This window comes from Pinus tabuliformis, chromosome X (assembly GCF_031772625.1).
Source record: "Pinus tabuliformis cultivar Carrire ecotype Pingquan chromosome X, CPIR1, whole genome shotgun sequence".
Classification (NCBI taxonomy): Eukaryota; Viridiplantae; Streptophyta; class Pinopsida; order Pinales; family Pinaceae; genus Pinus; species Pinus tabuliformis.
Window position 1 is genome coordinate 1,181,731,078 of NC_142308.1, and position 13,141 is coordinate 1,181,744,218.

Genomic DNA, 13,141 nt, shown 5'->3' on the forward strand with positions numbered 1-13,141 from the left:
AACAATTGGTATCAGAGCAGGTCCTTCTGAAGAAGCTTGATCGCTTGAAGGAATATCTAACATCATGAGCAACTATGAGAGGGAAGCATCAATCAGGCCACCGATTTTTGATGGGACAAACTTCAATTATTGGAAGGTAAGAGTTACTGCCTATCTTCAATCTCTTGGTACAAAAGTTTGGGATATCATAGATACAGGATACACTTTTCCTTCAGCTACTCCTACAGATACGGCCGAAAAGAAGAAATGTGAAACAAATGCTAAAGCAGTCAATACTCTGCTGGGATGCTTATCTCAAACAGAATTCGTGAAGGTTATGCAATATAAATCCGCAAAAGAAATATGTGACAAGATTGTCTTGAGCTACGAAGGAGATGAACAGGTAAAGCGTGCTAAACTTCAAACCCTCAGGATTCAGTATGAGAATCTCAGAATGTATAATGATGAAAGTGTGGCTAACTATTTCCTTCGGGTAGATGAGATTGTTAATTGCATGAAAAACTTGGGTGAAGAAATAAAAGAGGCTATTGTGGTTGAAAAAGTTCTAAGATCATTGTCCCCCAAGTTTGAATCTAAAGTGTCTGCAATAGAAGAAAAGGAAAATCTACGAATTCTTACTATGTCTCAGCTACACGGAATTCTAACTGCTTATGAAATGAGAAAGGGAGGTCCATCAGACAGAAGAGAAGTTGCTTTCAAGGCTTCAGGCAAAGGAGACTATTATGAAGCAAGTCACGTGCCAGAAGAAGAAGAAGAAGAATCAAATTTTGTCAGAAATATTCAAAGGGGAACTGGAAGGTTCAGAGGTAAGTTACCTTTTAAATGCTTTGCTTGTGGAAGAGTAGGTCATTATGCTGCAAAATGTCCTCATAAGGATAAAGGAAAGGAACCTGCTAGATGGAACAAGAAACAGATTGCAAATAAGAAAAGCTACTACACTCATGAAGATAATGATGGTCTATCAAATAGTGACGAAGATGAATGAGGTAATGACTATAAACTCTTAATGGCATTTGAAGATGATGATTACATGTATGCTATAGATGTGGATAGCTTTTATGAAGAAATTTCTAGACTCAAGACATGTATAGAAGAAAAGAATAGGATCATTGATACTCTACAACTTCAAATTGATGAAAAAGAAAAGTTAGAAGGCGAAATTGTTGGTCTTAGAAAAGAGATTGAGAAAACAAAGGCTATTAATCTTAAGTTTGTCAAAGGATCTGAAACTCTGGATGAGATCATCAATGTACAACGCTCTCCTCTAAACAAGACAGGTCTGGGCTATAATGGAGAAACTTCTCAAGCATCCACCTCAAAGAGTTATCTTGATGCAGCAAGAAGGAATGAGCAAAAGCACAATGGAGATCACCAAGTAAAGCAGGGACCAATTACAAACAAAGACTATCAGGCAAATAAGGGGAAATCCGTCTTAAGGATGAACAAAAGCTACAACTAGCCACAGGTAAAATCCTCTCAATTTGCTTCAAGAATGAATGACAATAGAAATTACAAACGTTTGACCGGAAGATTTGATAACTGCAGAAATTTCTTCAATGGACAATGCTTTTCTTGCCATAAATTTGGTCACAAAGCAGCTCAATGTGTTGCATATAAAACGATCATGACTAGAGAAGCTCAAAAACAAAGAAGTATGACCGGGATTACAAAAAGGACCTATAACAACTTTTTGGTTCTTGAAAATGAAGTTGAATGTTCTATTTGCAATAACTTTGGTCATGAAGATTCTGATTGCAGGAGCAGGTTTCAGCAGACAAAGGAACAAGCCTCAAGCACCAAAACATGGAGAATAAAGGAACCACAAACAGAAAGATGTGGGATAGCATTTTACATAGAGGGACAGGAAAATCTATGGTACATTGACAGTGGATGTTCGAAGCATATGACATGTGATAAAGAAAAACTTGAATCATATTCTGCTCTAGAAAAAGGAAAGAAAGTTTCTTTTGGAAATGATACTCCTGCAACTATAAAAGGAAAAGGCACTGCTCAGTTAAAAGAAAAGGTCAAAGCTGGAAATGTTTTGTATGTTGATGGATTGAAACATAATCTTCTAAGTGTCAGCCAGATGTGTGATCAAAGAACCGAGGTGATATTCAGATCAAATGGATGTCTTGTTCGTGATCTTGATACAGGTAAAACAGTGATCAAAGGTAAAAGAACTCCAAATAATCTATACATATTTGAAGAAGGACAACAACAATGCTATCTGAGCAAGGATGATGAGCACTGGTTATGGCACCGGAGGTTGGGGCATCTAAGCTTTTCACAAATAAGGAAAGCATGCAAATATCAGGCAGTTTGTGGTCTTCCAGATATCAAAGTTCCAGACAACACCATATGCAAATCATGTCAGTTTGGAAAGCAAACCAGAACTACCTTTCTGGAAAAGGAAGGATCAGCTAGCATGCCTCTTGAGCTAGTACATACAAATACATGTGGTCCATTCAGGAAAAGGACACCTCGAGGAGAAGAATACTTGATATTATTCATTGACGATTTCTCCAGGTTTGTTTGGTTAGGACTTATGAAGCACAAAGATGAAGCATTCGAAAAATTCAAATCCTTTAAAGCCTTGGTTGAAAATGAATCAGGATACAAAATTAAGTGCCTTAGATCCGACAGAGGTGGGGAGTTTACCTCAAATGAATTTTTCGATTTCTGTGAAGAACATGGGATAAGAAGAGAATTCTCTACAGCTAGAACTCCTCAACAAAATGGAGTGGTGGAAAGAATGAATAGAACTGTCCAACAAATGGCTCGTGCTATGCTTGATGAATCTGGAACTCCCGCAACTTTCTGGGGTGAAGCAGCACATGCTGCGGTTATTATTCTCAACAAAACAAATGTCCGAGTGAACAGCACTCAAACCCCTCATGAGCTCTGGTATGGTGAGACTCCTTCGGTAAAGCACTTCAAAATCTTTGGGAGCAAATGCTATATTAAAAGTACTGATGAGCAACTTGGAAAACTTGAACCTAGAGCAGATGAAGGCATCCTTCTTGGTTATTCTCCACACAGAAAAGCATACAAGTGCTATAATAAAAGACTTGGAAGAATTGTTGACAGCATTGATGTAGTGGTTGATGAGAAGGGATACATTCCTAGGCAAGTAAATCATGAAGATATTGAAGAAGATGAAGGCCATCCTCAAAGACAGAATGATGAAGAAGAAGAACCTCAAGAAGAACCAGAGGAGCAGATAAGGATAGAAGAGAAGACTCCATCCAGATATGTTCAGAAGAATCATCCAGAATCTCAGATTTTGGGACAGAAAGAAGCAGGTGTACAAACAAGAAGAACAATTGCAGAAGCTTCAAGCTATTTGGCATTACTCTCTTCCACTGAACCACAAAATGTGAAAGAGGCATGCAAAGATGAATGTTGGGTCAAAGCAATGGATGAAGAACTTGAGAAGATCTAAAAGAACAACACTTGGGAGCTGGTTCCTAGACCAAAGGATAAGAATGTTATAGGAACAAAATGGGTCTTCAAAAATAAATTGAATGAAAATGGAGAAGTAATTAGAAACAAGGCCAGACTTGTTTGTAAAGGGTATGCGCAGCAAGAAGGAATAGATTTTGAAGAAACTTTTGCTCCTGTTGCAAGACTTGAGGCCATCCGAATGTTCCTTGCTCTCTCAAGCTTTCAAAACTTCAAAGTATTTCAAATGGACGTGAAATCAGCCTTTCTGAATGGAGACTTGGAAGAAGAAGTATACATTGAGTAGCCAGATGGTTTCATTCTTGGAAATGATCCAAATCTTGTATGCAGATTGAAAAAGGCTCTCTATGGCCTCAAACAAGCTCCAAGGGCTTGGTACTATCGTTTGGACAAATATCTTCATCAACAAGGTTTTTCAAAAGGATCAGCAGACAACAATCTTTATATAAAAGTTGAAAATGACAAATTGCTGATGCTTGTTGTGTATGTAGATGACATTATCTTTGGCAGCAATGAAGAAGCTATGAGTCAAAGCTTTGCCTTGGTGATGCAGAAAGAATTCGAAATGTCCTTGCTGGGAGAACTGACATATTTTCTTGGTTTGCAAATCAAACAAAAAGAAGGAGGGATCTTTTTGTCTCAAACCAAGTATCTCAAGCAGATTTTGAAGAAATATGGCATGGAAGATGCAAAACCAGTATGTACACCCATGGTCACAGGATGTAGCCTCAGTGCAAATGATGAATCAGCAGCAGTGCATCAACCAACCTATAGATCTATGATTGGAAGTCTACTTTATTTGACAGGTACCCGACCAGACATCATGCATGCAGTGGGAATAGTTGGAAGATTTCAAGCAAATCCGAAGGAAACTCATCTTCAGGCAGTAAAGAGAATCTTCAAATATCTTCAAGGGACTCAAAACTATGGCTTATGGTATCCTAGAGATACAAATCTCACACTTCATGCTTATACAGATGCAGATTGGGCCAGAAGCATGGATGACAGGAAAAGCACAAGTGGTGGTGCATTCTTTATGGGTTCCAGATTAGTATCTTGGTTCAGCAAGAAACAAAGTTTGATTGCCTTGTCTACAGCTGAAGCAGAATATGTTGCTGCTGCATCTTGCTGCACTCAACTCCTTTGGATGATGCAGACCTTGCAGGATTTTCAAATCACTTGTACACCACCCATCTCCATCTTATGTGATAATACAAGTGCAATCAGCATTTCAAAGAACCCAGTCATGCATTCAAAAACCAAGCACATACCAATCAAGTATCACTTTCTCCGGGAACAAGTGCTTGAACAAAAGGTCAAGTTGGAGTATGTTCCTTCTAAGGAACAGGTTGCTGATATACTCACCAAACCATTGCCTAGGGAGACCTTTGAATACCTCAGGCAAAAGCTGGGGGTTGTTGATGCATCATCTTGTTGTTGAATCTCTTCTGATTGTTGGTTGTACGCAAGGTTCATCTGAAGTATATGCGTACATGTGCTGGGTTGCGGATTGGTCAAAGATCGAATGGCACAGGTTCAGGGGGAGCATATCATGCATTGTTGGCATTATGGAGGAAGTACAGAAGGAGATCATGGATGCTGGCCTGAATATTGCTGCAATACGTCTCTATCTCTTTCATGGTCATGGATTATGGTTCTTCTTTGCAGATCTAGTTTATAGTCAGGGGGAGCATGTTCTTAGGGGGAGCATAACCCTTTGCCCTTGATGTCAAAGGGGGAGAGTGATTGGTTGTTGTTGCCATCAAGTCCAAAGGGGGAGATTGTTGGCATTATGATACATATGTTGTACTTGATGGCAACCCACTCATCTCAGATAATAAATTATAGTGCAGAGAAAAGTTCACGCACTTATATGCAGAGAAAAGTTTATTTCATGTAGAGAAAAGTTCACGCACTTTTATGCAGAGAAAAGTTTATTTCATGTAGAGAAAAGTTCACGCACTTTTATGCAGATAAAAGTTTATTTCATGTAGAGAAAAAGTTCACGCACTTTCATGCAAGGAAAAGTGCGTATATGTTGGAGAACTTACCTTTGGTCCATGGTAGTTAGTCCTTGGTATTTGAACCTATGAGGAAAAGCGCGTATATGTTGGAGAACCTACCTTTGGTCCATGGTAGTTAGTCCTTGGTATTTGAACCTATGAGGAAAAGCGCGTATATGTTGGAGAACTTACCTTTGGTCCATGGTAGTTAGTCCTTGGTATTTGAACCTATGGTTTTGGACCATGGTACCTCGTCAAAAGTGTTGATCTCACGCACTTTCATGGTTGGTTCATGGTATTAGTCCGACAGTTTTTGATCCTATGGTTTTGGCCCGTGGTATTGCATCCAAAAGTGTTGATCTCACGCACTTTCATGGTTGGTTCATGGTATTAGTCCAACAGTTTTTTTGATCCTATGGTTTTGGCCCGTGGTATTGTGAAAGGCCTAAGACTATAAAAGAGGAAGGAGATCATTTGGCAAAGCATCTTCTGAATTATCGAATATCTGATAAAGTGCTAGATCTGGAATATTGTGATTGGGTTATGGTGCAGATCTGGATCTGAATGAAGAAGGAACCTGAGCGTAAGGAGAAGGATAAGTTCTATTGATGGGTCAAAATATTAAGGCTGGAATAGTGGTATCTCTATATGATTTTGATCTGTGATATGTGGCATACGCTTGATCTATAAATCTAATAATCTGGGTCTGAATTATTGATGCATGTTTTATTTTACACATGTTATGATCTGGGTATGTCTGATGTAACAACTGAAAAGTTATAAGGAAATATTTGCAGATCTGTATGCAGAGATTGATGATGCAAGTGTAGTTGATGGGTTTTTGATGTTCTTGGATCCAGTTTGAAAATTAATGAAAAGTGGTCCTTGAAAGAAAAGAAGTAGGGGGTTGTAGCTCCCTTCCAGGAGAGACTGGAAAATGAAAGAGAGAGTTGTAGCTCTCTGCAGGTTGTAGCCTGCGTACTGGTAAAGGACTGCACCAGTACAAAATCATTGTAAAAGGATTTTCTTATTAAAAGAAGATAGAGACATATTGCAGCAGGTGGTTTTCACCCACATTGGGTTTCCACCTTATATATGGTGTTCTTTTGTGTGACTATTTGCTTTTCTTGTTCCTGCTCATTATTTTATGATTCTGACATACAAAGTAATGATCAATATTTGAAGAATTATTCAAAGTATAAATAAGGAAGATATATTGAAAAGAATTTGATAATACTGATTCACCCCCCCCCCCCCCCTCTCAGTATTATTTCCAACAGTCCATGCATGCAAGTCTGTTTTTCTCGGTCTCGAAGGGAACCAATTAATTAAGCTGCACATGCAAGAGGTTGTTTGACTACTTGAAGGAAATGCACATTTCCGACTGGGAACTGGGCAGGCTGCCTAGGAGATTTGTGCAATTTCTAGGCAGAGTAGCTGATTGCTGTCGAGATTTGTGGAAATTCTAGGTTGAGTAGCCTTGCTGGGGAAAATTACGCAATTTTCTCTGTGAGGGTTGACTGTAAGAATTGTGCAATTTTGGAGCCCAACAGGCTGCCAGATAGGGTTGTGCAATTTCTGGAGGGAAGGTTGGTTGCCCTCCAGAATTGTGCAATTTCTTGGGGGAGCTGCTAATCTTATAGCTGGAGTGAGTCTGGGTGATCATCCTGTGAGGGGAATGCATTGAGCTATGATCAATGGGTTGCCTTTGTGCAAGAAAAACACTGAAGCTTTTGTACTTGACGAAGCAAGACAAGATGTTGTGCAAGGTTGGTAGGGAGGTTCCAAAATGAAGCTAAGGAAAAATTTTGAAGGGTGGCTATAGCCGCTACAACACTCAACGACACACTAGTAGGACTCCAGATCTCTAAATGGACCTTGTTCGTGAAAAGCAAGTCTAACACCTTTGGAAGTATTGTTCAGTGCTCATCTCATCTTGGTTTCACACTAGCTTGATTGTAAGATGTAGCATATGCCAAACTCTTGGTCAATTGACACACATTCCAAGCCAAGGCATCACAGTTGTTTTGATTGGGGTTGAGGGGTATATTGGTGCACAAGAAGTATAGTTGTTAGAGTCTTAGTTTCATCTCTGGTGTTGCTCCACTTCTAGTAGGCCTGGACAGTACCCTAGCCGAGTCACATCGAAACACAAGCATGGCTCCACTGCCAGCGAGCCTGGTTAGTACCCTGAGGGAGTTACTCGAATCACCTCCCTGTGTAGGAAGCATTTCTCTTCTTTCACCTTATTCATTTTTCATTTTTTGACTTTTCATTTTTTTTCATTTTTCATTTTTTCAACTTTTCATAACACTTATTCATTTCAGAGGCAGAAGAGGGATCCCAAATTATTGAGAGTAGAAGAGGTTGTTCCAGTAGAGAAGTATTTTATTGTATCTCTGACGTGCTTGTTAAGGTTTTCCCCCTCACCTTACTCTACTTGACTGAGCTGACAAGGGTTAACCCAAAAACAACCGACTAGAGAAGGTGACACTAGTTAGTGCACAAGCGTTGTGTTTTCACCAAGGTTCACTTTGAACAGTACGTATTTTCCTTCGATGTATCACAGACTAAAAGTAATAAGCTCTTCATACAAAGGGAAGATGATATATAACCAAGTAGCGATAGCTATACAAGACCTCTTGTACTTCACCTAGATCGTTTCAAGAGTCATACATGGTTTCATGCAAAACTAACCTATGAACAAAGCAGGTGAACTAAAAAACAAAAAGGCAAAGCAAGAGCAGAAGCAAAGTTAAAGCAAAGCAAGTAAGAAAACAAGAGAGTAGACAAACAAGCAAACAAAGCGAATAAGAAAACAACCATGCAAGAAGACTAACTGAAAGCAAACACTACTCCTACTCCTACACTAATGGTGCATGGGCTTGATCATGTGAGGTGATATTTCCAATGCAACCACTGGTGCATTGGTTGACCCATGTTGGTGAAGGCTTGGTCTGTGAGCAACCCGGCTGCACAAACCAACAAGCAAGAAAGATATAACAATGAAGATAACCACACTTTCGGTCTGATAGTGCCCATAGGACATAAGTGATTGCAAGTGCATGACGAGTAGTCCGTGGAATTATCATGGTGTTGTGTGACACTACATGCAACTTTGGAGCATAAGAACACTCTTGACTATGACATGCAAGCAAATGAAAGAAACAAAGGTAACTTGCATCACAAATGAGTGCTTGCAATGTAAGATTCCTCCAATTCATGAGTAATGGGATCATTCCATTCAAGTGGAGGAAGAATGATCTATGTGTGAGATGGATCTTCAATGCATATAGATGAGTGATGAGGAGCCTTGGGTGATTGAACAGTTTCCCGACCGGAAGTGAGACTAACCCCAAGAGAGTGAGGACCTGACATAACCATTAGCTCGGGCTGAAGTGCCTCGATAGTCTTCGGTGTTTCAACTTCATCATCAGATATATCATCATAAACTGATGGCTTCGAAAGATCAATTGTGATAGAGTCACGATCATGATCAAATACGGAAACAAATTGATCATGACTGCCATGATCATAAAAATCAATGATTTCATCGGCATCCTCATGATCAAATGAATCAAACAGAGGGGTAGATGAAAAGTGAACAAACTCATCCTCTGTGTTTATGAAAAAGACAGATGAAAGATAACATGGATTTTCAATTAATAACTTATCCTCTCAGTTGTCGAATGATGGACCAACATTCAGCGAGTCCTACGAGTGATCAACAATGGGTGCATCTGTGGATGAAGACACACATGTGAAATCATGGATGACAGGGTTGCCAAAGATGTTAGCAAAGAATGAAGGGGGCTCGGTTGGAAGGGAGTCTTCCTTCGCCAAGTGTTGATGCTCAAGCTCCCACTCATACTCTTCATGAATGAAAACACATGTTGGTTGTGCAAAACCAACTTCGTCGATGGGTTGTTCCTCATTCACAATAAGTGAAGAGTCTAGAATGGACGAACACAAGACAATATCATCTGGAGGAACACCCGAGTGTGAAGACAGAGGTCATAGAATAGAATGCATATGAGAACTCAAAGGAATTGCAACCAAATCTGCGCAAAAATTAAGTGAAGTGATGTTGGGAAGATGTGAAAGATGAACAGGTGTGTGAGCATGATCCTCAACATCACTTCGTAGTGGTGGAGCTATTGAATGACAAGAAGAGGGACAGTCAATGGAGATAGTGACCGAATCCACCTGAGATTGTGCAACTCCACCAATGAAGAATGTTGAGTGAGGCTTGATCTGAAGCTTCCTCCTAGGACGAGTAGATTTCTTAAGAAAATACTCAAACCGGTCCCAAATATAAGCAAATTTCATCTGGCTCCTCGGAGCTTGAAACTGCAAGTCATGGAAGTGCTGCCAAAAATCAATAACCGATTCATGTAGAGCCTTCTGTTGCTGTAACAATTTTTGGTCAAGATGTTCTAGATCAAAATGATAGAAAGTGTCTTTAATAAGATCACATGAGTGCTTCAGAGAGTGCACATTGTTAGCTGGTAGGTTGAGCAACCATCTACGTGGAGATTCGCAAAGTGTTTGTGCAAGCAGCAAGCTGACCTGTTCGTCAAAACACCCATCTTCCTCATGAAGCATGGAAAGAAAGACATGTAAGTACTTAGGCCAGGCCACTCCACCTTCACCATCATACGTGAAAGTGGACAAGAGATCGAAAAACTCCCTTGTGATGGAGACATCTTCAAGTTTCAAAAAACATCGTGGAGGGAGAAGAGTGCAAGAATCCATGAAAGGGATGCAGAGGTTCAAAACTAGATGAGAGGACACAACTTGTCATCTAGCCCTCCTTCTAGCACTAGAAATTTTGATGGTGCTAGACCCGCCAACATGTCAAGGGGATCTCCTCGGTAAAAAGTCCCAATTAGACCTCAGACCGTTTGGTGTAGGAGTCCTAGTAGTGGGTCGTAAGGTAATGCCTTGACCGCGATGTCGCACAGAGGCAAGTTAGATAAATTTGTCAATATCAAGGGTGTGACCGTTGTAGTGAGTCAAGGAAGGTGAATGAGAGGTTCTAACACATGGGGGTGAGATGACTACGCCCCTTGGCAACCTATAGCAATACTCAGTTGAGAAGGGAACACACGAACATAGATACATCACAAGATGGAAAGTAGATCAGTTGGCAATCCAAAGTGATGGTTAAACCAACAACACATCTACAACAAGATGCATATAATCGCATACGAAGCAGTTCATACACAACTATGTATGTTAAACAACATATATTGCTAAGCAACCAAAGCAGTCCAACTACAATAACAACATATGAATGAAAATGTGCTTCCTCTTATTATATAAAGAAGTGTAAGTCCCAATCGTACAATACATCCAAGTAAACCTGCTAGCCCCAATAGTGGAACGTTACAGCCACATCCGCCTGCACCTCCAAAGAGATGAACTACCTTTGTGAAATGGAGAAGCCAAGGCGTGTTACAATACTGTCCAAGCTTTCTCCAAGATAGTCTTATCAGAAGCTTGGCTGACCAAAAGCCTCAACAATGAGTTATGAGGGACTATTTATAGCAAAGGGTGGGGTGACCCTTGACATTCCCCTTTGTGATAGTTCAACTACCCTCATGACTCTTCACCTACTCTATGACTGTTACATCCAACTATTGAAACTTGACTTACACTTGACATGACTCAATCATTATAATGCACATGTACTCATGTGAGACAACATGGCTTGAGCAAGCCATGCAAGACATCACTGACACTCAGTCCACTATGATGAGACCAAGTATTTGACATGCTTGTGATGGTGAAGGTGGTGAGCTAATGGCAAGCTTGGTTGTTAGTGATGGTGTGCATGCACCTCATGGTGACATCTTGCTGAAGCGAACTCTTGCCTCCGTTGCATAGGTGCATTGGTTCGACTCCTTCATCCAACTTGTCTGCTAACATGTGCATGGTCTTATTGTGTGCAGTTGAACCGACAACACACTGATGCATAGTGTCCATGCTAATCTTCAAGTGTGTGTTGGTGGTCATGCACATCAACTTGACGAAGTACATGTTTAGATCCAGTTGGACTTGCTTCTTGTCTTTGCCTTGGTGAGTGTGTTGAATGGGTTGAATTGCATGTGTGTGCACAATGACATGCATGTTGCTGAATCTCTTACATGCGATCACCAACACTACTCATCATGTCTACTTTGTGTCAGCTGCTGGGATGGATCTTTAACTTGTATTGGCACAGTTTCATCCATGATTGCATGTTGCGCCCATTGCTATTCCTATTCCCGCTGCAACTTATTCATCTATTTGTGCAGCTTCATGTTCTTCCTGAGTTGCTGCTTTAGCATATGCAACTCCTTCTTTGTTCCATTATTTGTCTTCACGTGATATTCATGTCGCACTGTCACCTCATAGCCTTGGCTTGATCTTGCAACTTTATTTCACCTTTGCATTATCAAAAACCTTCCTCTTGCATTTACTACATTCGCTGCATTCCCTACATTCATTACGTTCACCACATTCGCTGCTCTCGTTGTGTTCACTGCATTCATTGCGTTCAATATGTTTCCTTCAGTTGTTGTTCATGATGTTTCTTGCTATGATATCTTGATGCTCTTATCTACGAACAACTTGATATCTTCGTGAGTAGGCAACCTCTAGACATTTGATCAAATGCATCTCTAGGTGTTCTCTGAATGGTGTCTTCGACTTTGCCCTCTTGGAAACCATTGTACCTGAACTGCTGAGAGGTAGATGAACACCTGAAATACTTGGAGACATAGAAACACTCATGGCAAGAAATCTGTCATTCGAAAACAAAAATGAACTTGAGAACAAACTTTCAACATATCTGTGTGACTGATCATGAAGGTTGTGCAATTTCAGTCAGGAGGTAGGGAGACTAACTGCCAAGACTGCAAAAGGCACAGTCTGGGCTACTGGGAGACTGGCTGACCACTGGAACTGTGCAATGCACAGTCTAGTTTGGCTGCTAACTACTAGAATTCTGGAATGTGCAATCTCAGTTGGCAATGGCTGCAGGCTCAGTGATTGCATTGCACAATTTTCTGGGCCAACGGTCACTGTCCGTCAGAAATGTGCAAAACAGTCCTGGAGGACAATGCCTAGTCAGAAATGCACATTTATGGAGAGGAAGGCAGAGCCTTCCCACTCAGGATTGCACAATGCTGTCTAGTGAGGAATAGTTTGGGCCAAGGTTGGCCAGACTCAGCAACAGGAAATTGAATGCGAATGCATGCTAATACTGAGTGTACGCATAAGTGAATGATCATGCATGCAAATGGTGAATGACAAACTTTAAACATGGAACAACATGCATGTGGGTGAGGCGAGTTACTGAATCAACGACCGTTTGCGAAAAATAGTTTCATGCATGCGACAACAGTGAGATCTTGATGAAACTGAATCAGTGCTAGGAAAAGATAATATACATGTAAATGACAACAAGCGTTCAATGAAATCAAGTAGATAGTACTCATACAAGTGAAAACACAAAAAGTGATAGAAATGCAACATAAGGCATGGGAAGCGGGCTTACCCCACAACAGCTGCTGAATGTGCTGACTGCTCCTAAATGTGATGTGGGATGTCAGAGCTGCAAGGTTGATGTGAGGAATGAGCTCTGCATCACCCGATTGATGAGTTTCAATAACATTGAGGTTGTGATG